We start from the raw sequence: 20,628 nt of genomic DNA, 5'->3' as shown, positions 1-20,628 counted from the left end.
AGTAAAACTAGCATTGGCTACAACCCTTAGAATTGAAAAAACGTTCTGCTCCCCAGAGTTCCGATTTAGCTTGTTCGTAAACACAACTAAAAATGAGCACTATGTTAATACACATCTGCTGTATAAATATCTGAAAAAAATTAATCTAATAGCCAAAAGCAGCTGAACAGAAATATTTGCTTTGGGGTTGAAAATTCAGCGAAGCACATTTTGTGTGGTTTATATGTTGTGTTCAGAGAGACGTATAGTGGGGATTATTGGGATTCTCGTAAACATGACATCACAACTCAATAGCACGTGCTTATCTTGCATTATTTAGATCTCAAGGGAAAACACTGGAAATCCTTAACATTAATTATAGCAGGCCTGCCGAGCTGTGTGCATAAATATATGAGCCTCCCAGGGGCTATTTCATCTGAAAATACAGTAGTGAATTATAACTTTGATTTCAGATTTGTATCTAGCCTATTTGCCCAATTTGACTTGCATCTGTTCATTATGTTACTAATTAATTTTATGACAAATACTTTTCTAAAAGTGGAAACATTTGTATGGGGGTGAAAATACTGGTGGAAAAAATGTACAGCTCACATCACTGCCGGTAATTTTATTTGGGGCGTCATATTGTTAGAGAAACCTGGTAAAATTTGGATCTACGTTGACCCGGTTCACATGACACAATAACTGTGGTTACCCATGTTCTGTCGAATAGCATTCCCATTGAGGAACAACAGGCATCCACTATCTGCACTTTGCAGAATCAACTGAAGACATTTCTGTTCAAACAACCTTTGCCTGCTGGGTGAATGGGTCTACCTGTTTGGGTTTTAGTCTTGTTTTAAATGTATTTGTTGTTCTGTTTTTAGCTGTTTTTAAATCACCTTGAGATGGTGATTTATAAGGTGATTAATAAATCAGTAGTAATAATAATAATAAGCCAAACCAAGGTTTGTTCTTGGCTATAGCTCGTGGTTAACATACCTGCAAGTATCCTGGAAAAACCGGGATTCTGTGATTTTTTTCTTGCGAGAACATAGCGGCCATTTTGGGCCCTGTGCAATTTTGCACTATGCAAATTCCTCTATGACTGATGTTCTCTTTATCCAGTCAGACGCAGGGTGTTTCTGATTACCAGTTTCAGCAGGGAACGGTGGGGAGGGGAAAGGGCCCTTGCCTGCTTAGGGGTTTCCCATAGGCATTCTGGTTGGTCACTGTGACCTGATGCAGCATTATATTCTTAAATCTTGGCTTAGTTCCATGCGGTGCAGTGCACAAGCAAACAGGATTGGCAGGGAGCAAAGCTGCTTTAAGCTGCTCTCCCAGAAACCATAGTTTGTGCAGTCCCTAGAAACCATGGTTTGGCACCCTGTGTTGTGCTGATCAGGTCTGTAAATCCTTTTCTCCCTTTAATCACCACAGTGTGGGGTCCACACTGTATACAGTGGTACCTTGGTTTTCGAACGTAATCCGTTCCAGAAGACTGTTCGAGTTCTGAAACGTTTGAAAACCGAAAACTCAAAAGCTGAAAGCTAGGCCTCAGGATCTTGTACTCAGCGGAAGCCGTGTGGCATGTTCGACTTCTGAGGCGTGTTCCAAAACCGAAGCATTTACTTCTGGGTTTATGGCGTTTGAAAAACCAAATGTCTGTACCACCCTACAGGCTTGCACAGCTGTTTTCCCCCTACAGAATTGATACTTTCTGTTTTTCTGTACCTGTGCCAGCTGAATTGTTTTCCCCAACAATATATGCTTCTGCTGATTTGTGTGTGTGTTGAAGTATTTTTTTATTGCATGTTTTCAAGGGGAAACTTAATCTATCTTTAGCTCCTACGGAAGACAAATCCTGCTGCGAGCCAAAAACTGGATTGCAGAAAGAGCAAAAGTCAGAGAGTTGAAACGGCTAGAACTACAAGTTGACTTTCTTCTTCCCACCTGTTCCTCCTGAGACATCCTTTGCTTTCCCAAAGATCGAGGAAAGCTGTATTATTGGTCCACGAACGCGGAGGCAAGATGTACAGCTGGCAAAGGCTTTGGAATCAACCAAAAATGCCATGAAATAGTGGGGGAGCTTTTGAACCCTTCATCAGGCTGGATGCTCAACAAACAGAAGTGTGGGTGGGCGATTGGCTTGGTTTTGAAAGCATGGCGTCTGCAATTAGTCATGGTTCTAAGATTGAGGGTGGGAAGAGACATTCTGAATTAGATCAGGGCTTGCTGGTTGCTATGCAAGTTACATGGAAGACTCTCTCCACCGCTGCTGGGGTGTAGAAGCATAGATTGTTTGATTCCCCTGCCCTTTTTAAAAAAATATAAAACCCAGCTGTTGCCTGGGATCCTTAGGCAAAACACACATGCTGAAAATGGAAGTACAGTGGTACCTCGGGTTACATACGCTTCAGGTTACAGACGCTTCAGGTTACAGACTCCACTAACCCAGAAAGAGTACCTCGGGTTAAGAACTTGGCTTCAGGATGAGAACAGAAATCGTGCTCCGCTGGCGCGGTGGCAGCAGGAGGCCCCATTAGCTAAAGTGGTGCTTTAGGTTAAGAACAGTTTCAGGTTAAGAACGGACCTCTGGAACGAATTAAGTACTTAACCCGAGGTACCACTGTAAAGAGAAAGTTGGTAACTTTTTGTTGGCCAATCTGGAATGTTGAGAGTGCCGTGGGCACTAGATAAACAACTACCTGAAATTTAGAAGACGTCTGAAGGCAGCCTGTTCAGGGAAGTTTTTAATGTGTGACATTTTAATGTATTTTTAATCTTTGTTGGAAGCTGCCCAGAGTGCCTGGGGAGACCCAGCCAGATGGACAGGGTACAAATAATAAATGGTTGTTGTTGTTTACAAAATGGCAGCTTGGGGTGTCATGGTATAATGGCTTCAGTTGTAGACAGATATTTACTGAAACCTTTCCTGGATGCCATGGGAGGTTCTGGCACCACACTGGTGACCCTGATTGTCTTTGGTGTACTAGCTTAAAAATAGACAATACAAGCAAAATTGTGTAGGTTGTAACCCTCCATGTTCCATCTTCAGGTGGTAGAAACTCTGTAAATGTAGGAATGCTCAGGCCAGGCTCTTAGGCAGCTCACACTGTGACAATTGGTGTAGAGGCAGTTGACCTCATTGTAAATCAGGAGGTTCGTGGTTCAAATCTTAATGTCTGCTGCCAACTCATAATCTTCGATGCTAACTGTAGTTTGGCGTTGCCCAGGATCATTCCCACAGGGTAGGGCAATGACTCGGTGGTGGAACATCTGCTTTGCTTGCAGAAGGTCTTGAATCCCTTTGTCATCTCCTGGTAATAATTACCGTACTTTTCGCTCTATAAGACGCACCAGACCATAAGACTCACCTAGTTTTAGGAGGAGGAAAACAAGAAAAAAAAATATTCTGAATCCCAGAAGCCAGAACAGCAAGAGGGATCGCTGCGCAGCAAAAGCAGCGATCCCTCTTGCTGTTCTGACTTCTGTGATAGCTGCGCAGCCTGCATTCGCTCCATAAGACGCACACACATTTCCCCTTACTTTTTAGGAGGGGAAAAAGTGAGTCTTATAGAGTAAAAAATACAGTAATAATAATTTTATTATTTGTAACCCCGCCCATCTGACTGGGTTGCCGCAGACACTCTGGGCAGCTTCCAACAGAACATGTAAAAACACAACAGAACATCACACATAAATGGACTGCCTTCAGGTGTCTACGGAAGGTCGTATAATTATTTATAAAAACATAATAAAGACTCCTTCCTAAAACCCTGGACAGCTGCTGCCAGTGTAGACAATACTGAACTAGATGAACCTGGCTGTCTGACTCTGTATAAGTCAGCTTCCTATGTTCCTATGAATGTGCTTGAGATTCAGGCACATAAACCAAAACACCCACCGATTAAACATAACAAGTATCCAAAATACATGCACCCGGGCTTTTATGTTCAGTAAAAATAAAATAAAAATCTCCCGCTGAACTTCAACCTGTTCTTTCCATGCTGTCGCCACTGTTTTTAAAAGTGGTTTGTGGTTGTAGGGGCTGCTGTGACAAACACTTGAAGATAAACCTCAGCTATGCGGCCAGATATGGCAGGCTCTGGTCTCCGCACTGCAGTTGCTTGTTTTCATTCTCTGGCCCTGCGGCAGCAAAACATTCTGTGGTGCTTCACTGCTGTTATCCATTTATCAGTGGGAGCTATTTAAACACAGCTGTAATCCTGTAATGGTAATTTGGTTGGCCGCTGAGGAAGTTGCTACTTGGGCGGAATTAGTCAAGGATACAGAACTCCTTCTGCATTTCCTTGGGAGCATTGACCAGGAACTTTTGAACCTCCTTCTGGGAAAACCCTTCAGAGCCCCTAAAATGGAAGATTCTGGGCATGCCCTTCAGCACTCCATGCACTTCGGGAAAGCTTACCTTCCAGCTGCAGTTGTTGGCATCTGTCTGGAGAGTGCCTCTGGGGCAGTGGAGTGTGCCTCTGGGGCAAGACACCCCCCCCCCCGGCCTCACTGGTGGGGTCCAAAGGAAAGCAGAGCAATTTGTTCGGCACCAGCGTGGCTTGCAGGAGTTGACAGAAGGAGGTGTACAAGGCGCCATCCAACCGTTTTAGGGACTCCACTGCGTATTTGAGTAGGGTTTGCTTCTTAGCCTTTTCTTCTCCCGAAGGCAGCCAGATGCAGTGTGCCTCTAAAATACTGCTTGCTGAGAATCATAAATGGGCACCCACTGTAGAGGAATGGCTAAAACTATTGGACTAAGATGAGATGGCTAAGTTAACTTGTTTAATTAGAGAAAAAAAATTACTGATTTTTTTATGGACTTTTTGCATGAAAGAGAAAATGAACTTGCAACATCTGGATTTGAAGACTGAAAAAATACTGGTTTATAGACAGAATGGTTGGACGTTAATGTGTGAATACTATGTTTAGCAGCAAGACTGAGAACTGGAAGTCCTTCTACCTTTCTTTATTCCTTTCTCTCTTTTCCTTTCCTTCACCCTTCCTTCCTTCCTTCCTTCCTTCCTTCCTTCCTTCCTTCCTTCCTTCCTTCCTCCCCTTCCTTCCCTCCCTCCCTCCCTCCCTCCCTCCCTCCCTTCTAAATATTATTTCTGCCTCTGTTCTTTTTATTATTATTAAGTATTTCAGTGTATTAAAAAAGATACTTTGTGATGGGTATGAATTTTTATATACCTTTAAATACCTTTGGACAAGTGGCGGAAAGGTAAACGGTGTTTCCGTGTGCTCTGGTTTCCGTCACAGTGTTTTGTTAAGTCATGCTGGCCACATGACCCGGAAAAGCTGTCTGTGGACAAACACCAGCTCCCTTAGCCTGAAAGTGAGATGAGCGCCACACCCCATAGTCGCCTTTCACTGGACTTAACCATCCAGGGGTCCTTTACCTTTACCTTATCAATAAAAATACGAGGGGGGGGGGAGGAGAGAATCACAGCGGAGTGCTGTTGTGTGCATGTCCTCCGTGCAGGTTTTCCATGGCTGTCTGCTTAGCCACTGTGAGAACAGGGTGCTGAACTAGGTTGTTCGTAAGTCATAAAAATGAGTGGGGACAAGCTTCTAAGCTCTGGTCCCCCTCCCCAGGTTGGAGTGCCAGCTTATGGAACAGCTGCCAGTTAGCTTTCCAGAGGGGAGGCAGGAATGAGAACCATATCTCAGCATCGAAAGTGTATGCTTCGAAACCGAGGTCTTCTGCATGCCACCATCTGTAGCATCCCAATGTAAAAAGAGCAGGTGATGGGAGGGGGTGGTAAGTTGTGCTAGAGACCACACTGGAGTGCTGCTGCCTGTCCGAGTAGGTCAAATAGACCAAAGGCAGCTTCATTTAAATAAAATAAATTGCAAGGGTGCTGAGTCGAGCTGGAACGGGAAAGTGCTGCATTGGTTACGGGTCAGCTTTTAGGCCCAATTTAAGGGGCTAGTTATTCCTTGCAAAGCCCTAAATGGCTTGGAATCCAAGTACCTAGGAGAGTACCTCCCCTAGGTACCTCCCCAGGGTCCCTAGAAATGGTGATGCTGCCGGAGGGTGGTGCTTTCTCGACACACTGGCCTTATTAATGTCTCCCTGTTTGTGGAATGTCCTCCTTGGTGAGGTGTGTCTCTCTCCCCACCCCCCCTATTAGCATTCAGGAGGAATTTTTTAAAAACCAAAACATTCCTGTTCACTCAGGCGTTTGATGCTGCCCCCGAAAATCTTGAAACTATTAGCCGTTGTGGGTATGTGGCTGTTTCAAATGCTTTTTGATGTTTCTAATGCTTGAAATGTGTTTCTGTTGTATTATTTTTCTCATTCTTTTCTGCCTGGGGCTTTTGGGGAGGCTAGGGTGTGTGTGTGTGTGTGTGTAGGTGTGTGTAGGTGTAGAATCATAGAGTTGGAAGGGACCACGAGGGTCACCCAGTCCAGCCCCCTGCAATCTTTTGTGCAAGGTGGGTCTCGAACCCTGAGATTCAGGGTCTCATGCTCTACCGACATATGCAGTCGTACCTTGGAAGCTGAACACCTTGCAACTCGAACGTTTTGTGTTCCGGTTTGCGAACGTTCTTTGGAAGCCGAACGTCCGACGCTGCTTACGATTGTCTGCAGCCAATTGGAAGCAGTGCCTTGGTTAGCAGACATTTTGGAAGTCGGAACGGACCTCCGGAACAGATTCCGTTCGGCTTCCAAGGTTACAACTATATGAATTTGGCCTGGGAGTGCCTGGTGGGTTGGAGAGGACAACACAGATTTAAAAACAAAACATCTTTGTTTAGACAAGCCTACCGAGCTATTAAGGAAGCTTTTGGGTTTTTAGTGCATTGCTGTGGCTGAGTGTTTTAATTGCTTTAAGTTTTATCCTTTACTTTGTAAGTTTTCTACAATCAAGCCAGTATATAAAGTTCATAAAATAATAATAATAAATCAGCAAGTTGTGCTGTCTCCCCACCCATGGCCAGGAAGAGGGCTGTGTCCCTTGGTCAGCATCAGTGTGAAAGACATGGAGATTAGTGACAACTCTGATTTCCCTTTGCTCAGAATTCCCCTTTCCTGATTAACTAGTCCACAATGGTGGTTCGTGTTAATGTTTCTGTAGGCCAGGGGTGTACAAACCTTTTTCAAAGAGGGCCAGATTTGGTGAAGTGAACACCAAAGTTGTTGACCTTTAGGATTGAAGTTGTTGAGCTTTTTTTACGATTTTACCTCAGGAAATAAACTGACACAGGGGCCGGATTAGGCCCCCGAAATGGACTTTGGACATGGCTACTGTAGGCAAACCTCATGAAGGTGGCTGGCTTTTCACCTGCATCCCTTCGCAGTGGAAATTTACAGCTTTGCTCACCTTATCTTCCGCATACCAGCCACTCGAAGCACTTATAAACCATTGGAGTGCTTAGCAGTACCCTTCAGAATGTATTAGACCGATGCACAGACTTACAATGCTGTGACATTTCTTCGCCGGAAAGTTGTGTGTGTGTATGTGTTTATTTCCCAGTGAGAAAATTCTGCAGCGTTGTAAGTTTTTTGTGACCCACCAACCAAAATTGTGTACTACTCTGCTCACCAGGGTTGCAAGAAATCACCTGTTGTTGTTTTTTACTTTTTTGCCCTGGATTTTTTGTTTTTAAGGCCTTTGTCAGACACTTTTGCAGGTCACAGTTCTTGGCTGGAGGACTGAATTTGGTTTGATTTGTTCGTTTGTTTCTTTAACAGAATTTATATACAGTGGTATCTCGGGTTACATACGCTTCAGGTTACATACGCTTCAGGTTACAGACTCCACCAACTCAGAAATAGTGCTTCATGTTAAGAACCTTGCTTCAGGATGAGAACAGAAATTGTGCTCTGGCGGCGCGGCAGCAGCAGGAGACCCCATTAGCTAAAGTGCTTCAGGTTAAGAACAGTTTCAGGTTAAGAACGGACCTCCGGAACGAATTAAGTACTTAACCCGAGGTACCACTGTATCAGTTTACAAAAAAGATTCAACCATAAAATGATCATATATATATATATATATATATATATATATATATATATATGCAGGTTTTGGTGTCCTCGGGTGTCTTCCCGTGTAAAAGTTGGGGTGTCTAGGCGACGTTTCGACGAGGTCTCACTCGTCATCTTCAGGCTGGTGCTTTCGGCTTCTTGTTACTGGAACAGAGCTGGATCTCAGTGTTTGAGTTCCTATAAATACTGTAGAGGGGGTGTGGTGTATAGCCTCCAATGTTCTGGGCAGAGAGGAAGTTCCCAGGCTAGTGTGCCTTTTCTTCTTTTGTTCCTTAATTACTTGAGAGATATCTTGAGTGATTTCTTGAGTGATATCCTGAGTACCACTTAGGTGGGTCATTAGGTGTGGATTAGTTGTTAAAGTCTTTGCCAGAGCACAACAAAGTACAGTACAGCCATCTTCTCAGGAAAACTCTTCACAAAGTTCAAGAGGTCAAGACACAAAGACTTTAACAACTAATCCACACCTAATGACCCACCTAAGTGGTACTCAGGATATCACTCAAGAAATCACTCAAGATATCTCTCAAGTAATTAAGGAACAAAAGAAGAAAAGGCACACTAGCCTGGGAACTTCCTCTCTGCCCAGAACATTGGAGGCTATACACCACACCCCCTCTACAGTATTTATAGGAACTCAAACACTGAGATCCAGCTCTGTTCCAGTAACAAGAAGCCGAAAGCACCAGCCTGAAGATGACGAGTGAGACCTCGTCGAAACGTCGCCTAGACACCCCAACTTTTACACGGGAAGACACCCGAGGACACCAAAACCTGCATTCCTGTACCCGTGAAAATCTACGAAAGCATATATATATATATATATATATTGTTGTTGTTGTTGTTTAGTCGTTTAGTCGTTTAGTCGTGTCCGACTCTTCGTGACCCCATGGACCAGAGAACGCCAGGCACTCCTGTCCTCCACTGCCTCCCGCAGTTTGGTCAGACTCATGCTGGTAACCTCGAAAACACTGTCCAACCATCTCGCCCTCTGTCGTCCCCTTCTCCTTGTGCCCTCCATCTTTCCCAACATCAGGGTCTTCTCCAGGGAGTCTTCTCTTCTCATGAGGTGGCCAAAGTACTGGAGCCTCAGCTTCATAATCTGTCCTTCCAGTGAGCACTCAGGGCTGATTTCCTTCAGAATGGAGAGGTTTGATCTTCTTGCAGTCCATGGGACTCTCAAGAGTCTCCTCCAGCACCAGAATTCAAAAGCATCAATTCTTCGGCGATCAGCCTTCTTGATGGTCCAGCTCTCACTTCCATACATCACTACTGGGAAAACCATAGATTTAACTATACAAACCTTTGTTGGCAAGATGATGTCTCTACTTCTCAAGATGCTGTCTAGGCCTGTCATATATATATATATATTTACGATCATAGTTTAAAATATATGAAAAGTTAAAATCACAATAGAATAGGCTAAAGCAAATTAAAACTCATACAGGTTTTCTAAACATGTGGGTAGGCTTGTCTAAATAAGAATGTGTTCAGCGGGCACCACAAAAAAATACAGTGAAGACGCAGGTCTGATATCAATAAGTTCCAATGTGCTGCTGCCATTACACTAAACGATCGAGTTTTCTCCAATGTGTTGCAGGTATTATTTGACACCTGTAAAAATGTCAGTTCCACTGATTAAAGCAGTTGAGTGGACACATTTTTGGTAAGGGCATCTCATAAGTAAAATGGTTCCAATTATTACGGGCTTTATTTACTAATAACTTTAACTTGGCCCGGTAGCAGATCAGCAATCAGTGCAGATCTCTGAGCACAAGTGTTATATGCTGTTGGGCGCTGTTGGGTTTTCTGTTTGTGCAGGTCTGGTAAAAGGTGAAAAGGCAAAGGACCCCTGGACGGTTAAGTCCAGTCAAAGGCAACTATGAGGCTGCAGTGCTCATCTCGCTTTCAGGCCGAGGGAGCCGGCGTTCGTCCACAGACAGCTTTTCCGGGTCATGTGGCCAGCATGACGAAACCGCTTCTGGTGCATGGAGGATCGTGACGAGTGTCAGAGCACACGAAAATGCCGTTTACCTTCCTGCCACGGCAGTACTTATTTATCTACTTGCACTGGTGTGCTTTTGAACTGCTAGGTTGGCAGGAGCTGGGACAGAGCGACGGGAGCTCACTCCGTTGTGGGGATTTGAACCACCGACCTTCCGATCGGCAAACCCAAGAGGCTTAGTGGTTTAGACCACAGCGCCACCCGTGTCCCAATCTGGTGCCAAAGGCTGACAGCAAAAGTGTTGTAGATTTCTCTCTCTTCTTTTTTCTCTCCTACATTTCCTTTTTCTTTTTAATTAACTCCTTTTAATTTCAGTTTGGCCCGAGATCTTGTGTGCCTGTAATCCTAAATTTAAAAGCATACTATTTATTTCAACAACTTAAAAATATTTCTTGCATTGTGCCCCACACCCCACCGCATCTCATGAGGACTAGACACTTAACGTCCTCAAAAGAGAATTTCTTGTGGATCTCTTCAAGGGTGCCTCAAAATACGCTACTGTTATCAACATGGGCTTGGGGCAAATCATGTTTCCAGTGTTGGGGCTGACTGCTTGGAGTATGCAACATGATCAGGAAGAGTGCTTTCTGAGCAGACATGCATCCTATACACTGAGATCTGGGGGCAGAAATGGATTTAAACTCCAGTTCCTCTGTTTTTCCAGATGAAGACCTCTGCTAATGGCTGAAGCCCCTGTTAATGGTTGAAGACTATTGCATATAAGAATAAGCAAGAATGCTTCAGTCTGGTACCCCTTACCAGATGTTTTTGGACTACAACTCCCATCATTGCTGGCTGGTGCTGATGGGATTTGAAGTCCTGATCACCTCTGGAGGCCACTAGATTAGCAAAGGCCAGAATGGACTTGATCTGAAATGGAACCGAATTTTAGGTCTGGATCCCATTTTGAGCTGCGTTGCATGATGTACTTCAGCGTAATACATTTTTCTAATTACTGTATTTTTTGCTCTGTAAGACTCACTTTTTCCCTCCTAAAAAGTAAGGGGAAATGTGTGTGCGTCTTATGGAGTGAATGCAGGCTGCGCAGCTATCCCAGAAGCCAGAACAGCAAGAGGGATTGCTGCTTTCACTGAGCAGAGATCCCTCTTGCTGTTCTGGCTTCTGAGATTCAGAATATTTTTTTTCTTGTTTTCCTCCTCCAAAAACTAGGTGTGTCTTGTGGTCTGGTGCATCTTATAGAGCGAAAAATACGGTAATTAGTTGGCTGTTGATTTTTCACAGAAGTTGACTGCTTTAACAGCTTAATAGAGAGTTAATGAAACTTTTTGCCAAGGCACGTGTCTCAAAAGCCAACAATGGAAGTTGTTCTCCTGCTCAATTGGTTATGAGTGAGGAAAGTGTTTTTTTCTTATTGCTCTTGTGTCTGTTTACATAGCGTAGCTGAGAGGATTAAAATAAAATAAAATAAATAAAGATTAAGAGCTTATTAGTATGCACCAAAGACTTCAATTGTTTCTACGGAAGAAATGAAGGGATCGTATTTAACTGAGCTGTGCCAAAATTATGAACGATACTGTTTTTAAGGGAATGATCTGCCCGTTGGACTGGGCTTCTGCATGGCACTTAGATGGACCTCAAAGGAGAGTTCGTTCCTTTTACTAGAAAAGCCATAACTATTTCTGCGTTTGAGGAACATTCCCCTCTCCCCCCATGTCCACAGACCCCAAAAGACAAATATGTGATTCTAGCAGAATAAAACGGGAGTTGCCCATAGTCTCCGTGGGGAGTAATTAGCAACATCTGGAAGAAGTTAAGCTTCTGCGGGCAATTCTGATAAAATCCCAAGTTCTCACTTCTCTTGGTCAGGAACAGTTGCTTGTGTGTGTGTGTGCTTTGACAACTGTTTCAGCTGGCAACTGCTGATCAGTGTCTGGTTTTGGTTTTTTTTCATTCTCCCGTCAGGATTATGAGGGGTGGTTTCACTGTGCTAAACTGGCAGTACACGGGCCAGTGAAAAGCTGCAACAGTACCGCTCTGCCTGGCTTGCTGCCCTCACCAAGCCTCTGAGCAAGCTGCAATCTGGCTTTTCCTCTGCCGTCTTGAAACCATGCCGAATCATTCCAAGCGGGAAAAATAATAATAGTAGTGTAGCCTTATGAGGCTTTGCCCTCGGGTGGGAAAAAATATTGTGCCCGGGAAAGGGAGTGGGAGTCAACAGACACTCAAAGAATAGTTCGGAGAAAAAGCTTTATTTCTACCATCCATGAACTGGTAGAAGGAGCAAGTGTGATAACTCACAAACAAGCACAGGTTCACAGTCATTTGCACAGAGTATATATTCCCCTTCCAGTTCCCTCCCCTTTCTCCTCCCTCAGGAGTCCTGCCCCATGTTGAGTTTCCTTGAGCATGTACAGAAAGCTCCTGTCTTTGGGAAGGGGGGGGGGTGAGAAGCCAAGGGGGTCGAGGAGTCTCGCGGTTCAGCATGTCCAAGATGTTGCAACTGAATGAGATAAAAGTCAGTTCTCAGGCTTGAGTATTCTTGGCAATGACAGAGCCTATTCATTAGCCTTTGGAAGCCTTATTCTTTTTGAATAAAAGAATAACGTTTTTCCTATGCATCTTGTGAGAAAAGCAGAGAAGAGCAGAGAAAAGCTGTTTTGGATTTTTTAGAAGACAGAAGGAATTTTGGACAGTTTTGAGGCCTGGTTGAGGGGGGGTGACTTCGGGCCTAGGTGGGGTCACCTGTCCTCACCTCCTTCAGTTGTAGTAGTAGTAGTAGTAATAATAACAACAACACAAAAGCTAATACCAATAACAAACTTAGTTGGTCTCTAAGGTGCTACTGGAAGGAATTTTTTATTTTGTTTCGAATAATAGTAGTAATAATAATAATACAATTATTATAATTACTCTATCATACCCTTCCAAATTTCAAGAGGGCAAATCAGGGCACACACCCCAATCCTGCCAACCCCGTCACTCACCTGCAACAGGGGAATTCCCTCTTTGTGTTTTTTTTAAGTCCTGTATTCTGGTGTGAGCCAACTGACTCACACCACAGTACAGAATAAAAAAACAACCACCCATCTTTTGGTCCCGCGCTGTGGGATCAGAAGCCAGGGCGGGAAGTCTCGCTTAAAATGGGACACTTGGAGGGTATGCAATATGTTAGAATCATAGAAATGTGAAGGGACCACGGGGGTCAATCTAGTCCACCCCCCTGCAAAGCTGGAATCTTTCGCCCAATGTAGGACTTGAATCCACAACCCTGGGATTACGAGTCTCACACTATCACGACTGAGCTGTGTTACATGACATTTGTCTGTTTTGTCCTGCTCTCCAGCTTGCACCTAAGCCTTGGGTATTTCATTTCTTCAGACTGACCTTTACCTCCTGTTAAAAAGGATAGAAGGATAGAAGGATTAGCAAGGCTGGATTGGAGCTGCAATGGGTGGGAAGTATAGATTATGGGGTCCTTCTGGACTTATTTCCAAAAAGCAGCTTTTGGCTACAGTTAACTGCAGGCTGAGGGACGCGGGTGGCGCTATGGTCTAAACCACAGAGCCTAGGGCTTGCTGATCAGAAGGTCGGCAGTTCGAATCTCCTTGATGGGGTGAGCTCCCATTGCTCGGTCCCTGCTCCTGCTAACCTAGCAGTTCGAAAGCACGTCAAAGTGCAAGTAGATAAATAGGTGGGAAGGTAAACAGCATTTCCGTGCGCTGCTCTGGTTCGCCAGAAGCGGCTTAATCATGCTGGCCACATGACCCGGAAGCTGTACACCAGCTCCCTCGGCCAATAAAGAGAGATGAGCGCCGCAACCCCAGAGTCGTCTGCGACTGGACATAACAGTCAGGGGTCCCTTTACCTTTTAAACTGCAGGCTGAGGATACCGAACCACATGGAGACAGGATTTTAGTTCTTGCTATGGTTGTGTTTTTGTCCGCTTCCTTGACTGTTTTAGGAAAGGCTGGCTCAAAGACCAGAACAGAGGCAGATTACCTCTCCATGCCTGCAGTTGCATGTTGCTTGTGCAGCCTCCCTGCAGCCTTAGAGTGGCAGTTGCCTTATAACGTGAGGGCATTACTAAGCACTTTAAAGACCAAAGCACAGACCCACAGCGTGGATTTACATAAAATGTGCATGTGCTGTGTGCATGCTGATTTTATGTGCCTGAGCGATTTAAATTGGGGGTTGGCTGGGATCTCACCGGCATGGTCTTTGCAATTTGCCCAGCAACTCTGTAAGCAGATAATTATTTTTTAAAATGTTTAAAAGAAAGTGGAGGAAAGGAGGTGAGATCTGGGGGCCAACACAACAGTTCTATGGTTCAGGGCTCCTGGGCTTTCCCTTAGCAGCAGCTCTGTTTACAGTCAAACCTCGGTTCTTGAACAGCTCTGTTTTTGAACGTTTCAGCTCCCGAATGCTGAAAACCCAGAAGTAAATACTCCGGTTTTCAAATGTTCCTTGGAACTCGAACATCCGAAGGAGCTTCTGCTTGAGTGCAAGAAGCTCTTGCAACCAATTGGAAGCCATGCCTCAGTTGTCCAACAGTCTTGCTGAATGGATTACATTCAACAACCAAGGTTTGACTATGTTAGGCAAGGAAGGTTGCAACCAAAAACTCTGATAGCTTGAGAGAGTAGAGATTGGCTTTCTCTGCCTCTTTCTCTACATGCAAGTACAGTGGTACCCCAGAACTCGAACGTAACCCGTTCCAGAAGACCGTTTGACTTCCGAAACGTTTGAGTTCTGAGGCATGGCTTCCAATTGGCCAACAGCTAGGTTTTTGCACAGCATAAGCCTTGTGTTCTGAGGAACTTTTGAAAACCAGAGCACTTACTTCTGAGTTTTCGGCGTTCGGGAGCTGAAAACGTTCAAGAACGAAGCCATTCGAGTTCCGAGGTACCACTGTATTGAATTTGCCTCCATTCATGGGCAAACTGCAATCCAGCCTTCCGTGCAAGCAACTGTTTGCAGGTGTGTCTCTGTCACCTTTAGGAGTTTTAACCCAAATTGCATCTTGTAGTCCCATAGAAAACGCCAAACTGGCATGAATTATTTCTATTCAGAGCAAAGCCGAGCTGCGGAAACAGAATTATGGGCCTGGAGCCCACAAGCAGCAGTTCCCGCCTTGGTTTGTTAAGGCTGTTTGCATGAATATCTGATTAATAATTGGCCAGAGCGCGGGCAAATACATCTGTGCCTTTGCATAAGAATGCTCAGGGCTGGTTGGATATTAATGCTGGGCGTCTGGAATCCATCCTGCAAGTCTGACGCAGGCATGACAGTACAAAATAGCAACATTAATGTTTCCCGAAATACAGTGGTACTTCTGGTTATGAACTTAATTCATCCCGGAGGTCTGTTCTTAACCAGAAATCACTCTTAACCTGAAGCACCACTGTAGCTGATGGGGCCTACTGCTGCTGCCGTGCCGCCAGCACGCGATTTCTGTTCTCATCCTGAGGCAAAGTTCTTAACCCGAGGTACTACTTCCGGGATAGCGGAGTCTGTAACCTGTAGTGTTTGTAACCCAAGGGTTTGTAACCCGAGGTACCACTGTATACAAAAGACATAGGCAGTAGTGCTGGTCCATGGGTCGGGAGCAGAATCCAGAACACACAGTAGGGCAGTATCTTCATTGAAACAAATAAAATGGTGAGCAAATTCTCCAAGCAAAGTACAGTGGTACCTCGGTTTATGAACTTAATCCGTTCCCGAAGTCCGTTCTTAAACGGAAACCGTTCTAAAACCGAGGCTTCCAGCAAAATGGAAAAACACAATGAGACACCCAACATTAAAAACTTCCCTAAACAGGGCTGCCTTCAGATGTCTTCCAAAAGTGAGATAGTTGTTTATCTCCTTGACATCTGATGTGAGGGCATTCCAGAGGGCGGGCACCACTTCCGAGAAGGCCCTCTGCCTGTGTTTCCAAGTAACATCACTTCTCGCAGTGCTGGAAATCTCCAGAGGGCCCTTGGAACTGGATCTCACTGTCCGGACTGAACAACGGAGCTGGAGAATGAAGGGATGGGGGAAAGTTTCAGATGGTTAAATTGTGGATTACTAACTCAGCGATAGAGTATCTCTGGTTCCATCCTCAGCACCTCCTGTTTGAAACCCTGGAGAGCTGCAGCTGGATATTACTGAGCTTAGATGGACCATCGGTCTGACTCTGCCCAGTTTCCTACATTAAAGGTAAAGGGACCCCTGACCATTAGGTCCAGTCGTGGCTGACTCTGGGGTTGCGGAGCTCATCTCGCTTTATTGGCCGAGGGAGCCGGCGTACAGATTCCGGGTCATGTGGCCAGCATGACTAAGCCGCTTCTGGCAAACCAGAGCAGCGCACGGAAACACCGTTTACCTTCCTGCTGGACAGGTACCTATTTATCTACTTGCACTTTGACGTGCTTTCGAACTGCTAGGTCGGCAGGAGCAGGGACCGAGCAACGGGAGCTCACCCCGTCGCGGGGATTCGAACTGCCGACCTTCTGATCGGCGAGCCCTAGGCTCTGTGGTTTAACCCACAGCGCCACCCTATTAAAGGCACAGGAGATTTTTTGGGAGTGGAGGGCGCTGGAAAAAAACCCCACACATGTGACTTTTCAAGAGCAGGTATTGCATTGCCTACTTTTGTACTCTTTTCAATATCGGGCACGCTCTCATTCCGCAGCACAGTAGCTCTCTGTTCAAGCACCTGGCCTCGTTCTGTGCCAGGGCAGGTTCCAGGATTTTCAAGTGCTGCTGAAGAGGTGGCACACCCATCTCGGGGGTAGGAGTGGTTTCTGTTGCTCAACTCCCAGCTCTCAAGTTGATTTGGGAGTGGCAGCTCTCGGAACTCCGAGGGCACTCTTCAGTTCTCCGTGCCTCGCTGGCTGGTGCTGGATGCGGCTCGACGCTTGGGAAGGGTAAGCAAAGAGGGTGAAGAGAAGCTCTGTCCATTTTTTTGGGTGGGCAGAGAGAGAGGCCTACTGATAGGGGGAGAAGCTTCAGTCCCATGCCAATATAGAGACGAGCGCTTCAGGTTATAGTTTCAAAACCATTAATGCACTTTCGCTGGCGTAATCCTGCCTGGCTTTTCCGACACGAAATTTACTTGTTTGCCAACTGGCAGGTGTGTTTGCTGCGGGGCGGGTGAGCTGCTCAAAACTTTGCGGGTGAAGAAGTCGTGGTTCATAGTTAAGTGTGTTCGCTGAGAGGAAATGTTCTCAGTTCTGAATTGCTCCAGTGAGATCGCCTTGTCGTTCTGAGGATGGTTTTATATATGTTATAAAAACTAGGACATTTGCTTCAAGTGCTTATATAACCAGGGTGGATTTCTTCCTTCCTTTCTTTCTTTTTAAAAATGTTAGGCTGCCTTTGCCAAGTGTAAGAATAGAAACCTTGCAGAGTCTTGCTGTGCAAACTCCTTTAGATTAAAGGGCCATTTCACACTGTATACAGGCACTTTCAAAAACTCAGAACTTCCTGACATACTTAGCTATCTTGTATCAAGCCAAACCTTTGATCCATCAAGCTCATTATTGTCTAAAACGACTGGCAGCTGTCTCTGGGGTTTCAGGCAGGGGGCATTCCTAGCCTTAACTGGAGCTGCCGGAGTTTCAATTTGGGATTTTCTGCCGCTGGATTACAGCCCTTCCCCCTGAGAAGCACATCTGCTTGGCATACATGTTTGCAGGCCTCTACGCTTGTTGCTTTTCACCTTTCTGGGTGTCCACCTTTAGTAGATATCTAAAACTGCAAAGTGCAAACTCGTTTCTTATGTCTTATGTGGGGTGGCTCTGGGCTGCAGGGCCCCAGCTGCGCCATTGCAGATTATTGATTGTAGCTGCTCTTTAATACTGCTTAATCCAGAGGTTTTCAACCTTTTTGGAGTCCATGGCTCCCTTGACCAACTACATTCCTTCTGTGGCTCCCCTGTGGGGCTCAGGAGCCCAGTTATGTCACCCCTTGCCTGCAGAGCTGGCAGCCCCTCACCCCTTTTTGAGGCTGACTCAGTTTCTGGCAACCAGCACCCCCTAGCCAGTCCCTTAGGCACCTGGGAGGTTTGTAGCCAGGGCTCCTGCTGCAGCAAACAGCCATGCAACCCTTTGGGAGGCAGAGATGCGAGAGGGCATCAGAGGAGGGAGGGAAGGAAAGAGGGACAGAGGCCTGTGTTGCTTGTGGCACCCCAACCATCACTTAAGGCACCCTGGTTGAAAACCACCGCCTTAATCACGGGAGTTTCTAAGTGTAAAGATTGCAAAAAGCACACAGTGGATAAACTCAATTAATCGCAAAAAAACAAAGAAAACGTCTTTGAAATGCCTGCTAAGATAGAAGATTTAGTATTGTTATGTTTGCAAAGGACTCTATTTTGTATCTGATTTTTCTCAATGTTCCCTTAACTACTACAGTGGACGCTCGGGTTGTGAACGTGATCCGTGCAGGAAGCACGTCTGCAACCTGCAGCATCCGCAACCTGCAGCGCCACGTCTGCGCACATGCAGGTCACGATTCGGCGCTTCTGCGCATGTGCAAAGCGCGATTTAGCGCTTATGCTCAGGCGCCGAAACCCGGAAGTAACCCATTCCGGTACTTCCGGGTTTGATGCGGTGCACAACCAGAAATCGTACAACCCAAAGCATCTGTAATCCGAGGTATGACTGTATTAGATTTGGAACAGAACAGGGGGTGGCTGCGTTTTGACTTGCACAGCTTTCCTTACTTTTTTCTTTTTAACCAGCGCAATATGTGCTGCGTTACAGGACTCCACAGCGCTGTGTGGAGTGGGCGTCCTAAGTGGAAGCGGTGGGAGAATGAAAACTGATGGCAGGCACAGAAAATGAGGAATATTATTTATGGCAGAGGCTGGCCACATCAGTAATGGTTGAGAATGTTAGGGTGGTGAATCCTGGCGGTGCTCATCAGCATGGAAGAGATTTCAGTATTATTATTATTTTTAAGGCAGAAAGTTAACTTCAGAGTTAGTGAGAGTAGTTGTGGGCTGTAAGAAAGCAAAGTTTTCTTTGATCAGGGTTCATGAAAGCTTAAGTGTTTCTACGATGATGACTCAGAAATCATGGCCTGTGCAGCTAGATGGTAATGCTATTTTTGCTGCTAGCATGAGTCCTATCAACTGCCTCTTCTGTTCTGGATCCTGGCCTTGTGACTCACTAATGCCAGCGCATAGAATAGCATTGTTGTAAGAATGGGAGTGTGCCTTATCTAGGAACACAAGAAGTTGCCTTACTTAAATTGAATCAGATGTTTGGCCCATCTAGCTCAAGGCTGTGTTCAGACGTGGGGTTTATTGTGTTAAGTTTTCCCGGTTTATAATGCCAGCTCTTCTTTTCCTGGTTTTCTAACATTCCTTTTACACCGTCTTACCTGTTGCGTTATGGGAAACTGGCTTTTGGGTTGACACGCTGCCATGTTGTGTCAAATTTTTAAATGGTGGGGAAGAACTGTATGCAAGGATACCGCTCCAGATTTCAAATGGCGAGTGGCAGAAGTGGGATCATGAAAACCGTGGGGAAATGGCAGGACACTTGCGATTTCCCAAGTTGATTGGGTTGCAAATGGGTTATTTAATGGGAAGAGGTTAGTGCAGAAATGAGTGCTAAAGCTTGGCTAGATTCCATTAGATTTCCAGAAGCGGCTTTTGAAATATGTGCGAAATATCACATAAAATGATCAAGTAAGGAAAGGCCTCACGTTGGGCAAAAGATCCCTGCATAGCACACATGGTCCATTCCATCTCTACAATTCTATGAATTTGTGCTTTTGTGGGACTTTCTGCATGCAAAAAAATGCTCTACCACTGAGCTATGGTCCTTTCCCAACATCCTTATTTGCAGAAACCCAAGTCTTAGACCTGAGCAGACAAGCTCCCTTTGACCCCTGCTACTCTTCTGCCTAGGGACACGGGTGGCGCTGTGGGTTAAACCACAGAGCCTAGGACTTGCCGATCAGAAGGTTGACGGTTCGAATCCCTGTGATGGGGTGAGCTCCCATTTGCTCGATCCCTGCTCCTGCCAACCCAGCAGTTCGAAAGCACGTCAAAGTGCAAGTAGATAAATAGGTACCACTCCGGTGGGAAGGTAAATGGCTTTTCCGTGCACTGCTCTGGTTCTCCAGAAGCGGCTTAGTCATGCTGGCCACATGACGCGGAAGCTGTACGCCGGCTCCCTCTGCCAGTAAAGCGAGATGAGCGTCGCAACCCCAGAGTCGGCCACTACTGGACCTAATGGTCAGGGGTCCCTTTACCTTTACTTACTCTTCTGCCTGCACGCAGCAAAACTTAGAGGAACCCTCTGGTCTCTTCTGAAATCAAATTCTGCACTTCCGTGTTAGGATATTTCCTTTCCACCTTAAACAGGGAGCAGGCAGTTGTTTGAGTCACAGCCTGCGTACTTTCGTGTTGTAGGAAAAGGATGTGCTCCTCGTCTCTCAGCTAAAAAACACACTCCCCGCCTGTGCTTTTACGTCGGGGCAAGGTAGGCAGGCCTGATGAGAACAGCATTTGGCAAGTGGGGGAATGTCTCCGCAATAAGTGCACTCAATAGTTGGAGGTGAGGGAAGTTGAAGTTTCAATTCTTGGTGCTGCATGTATATGACGGTGTTCAGTCAGTGGAAAATAGCAAAGATCATGTCCCCATTGCTGAAGAATCTGTGACTGTGTTAATATCCAAGGCAA

General features: G+C 45.5%; 1 protein-coding gene across 4 annotated transcripts in view; it reads left to right on the top strand.

Annotated features, from left to right (window-relative positions):
- Positions 1 to 20,628, top strand: part of NEDD4L (NEDD4 like E3 ubiquitin protein ligase) — a 259,868-nt gene that overhangs the window by 52,894 nt on the left and 186,346 nt on the right. Inside the window, exon 1 of one of the 4 annotated variants that reach the window (XM_081881374.1) lies at positions 16,796 to 16,858. The exons of the other annotated variants lie outside the window; for them this stretch is intronic. The gene's annotated coding sequence lies outside the window, so the exon portion shown is untranslated. Of the gene's footprint in view, positions 1 to 16,795; positions 16,859 to 20,628 lie in introns of those variants that run through there. 4 annotated transcript variants of the gene reach the window in all.

The sequence above is a fragment of the Podarcis erhardii genome (genome assembly GCF_964252035.2).
Source record: "Podarcis erhardii genome assembly, chromosome: 11".
NCBI lineage: Eukaryota > Metazoa > Chordata > Lepidosauria > Squamata > Lacertidae > Podarcis > Podarcis erhardii.
Note: the sequence above shows the minus strand (reverse complement) of the source record. Positions and strands in the feature narration are given on the sequence as shown.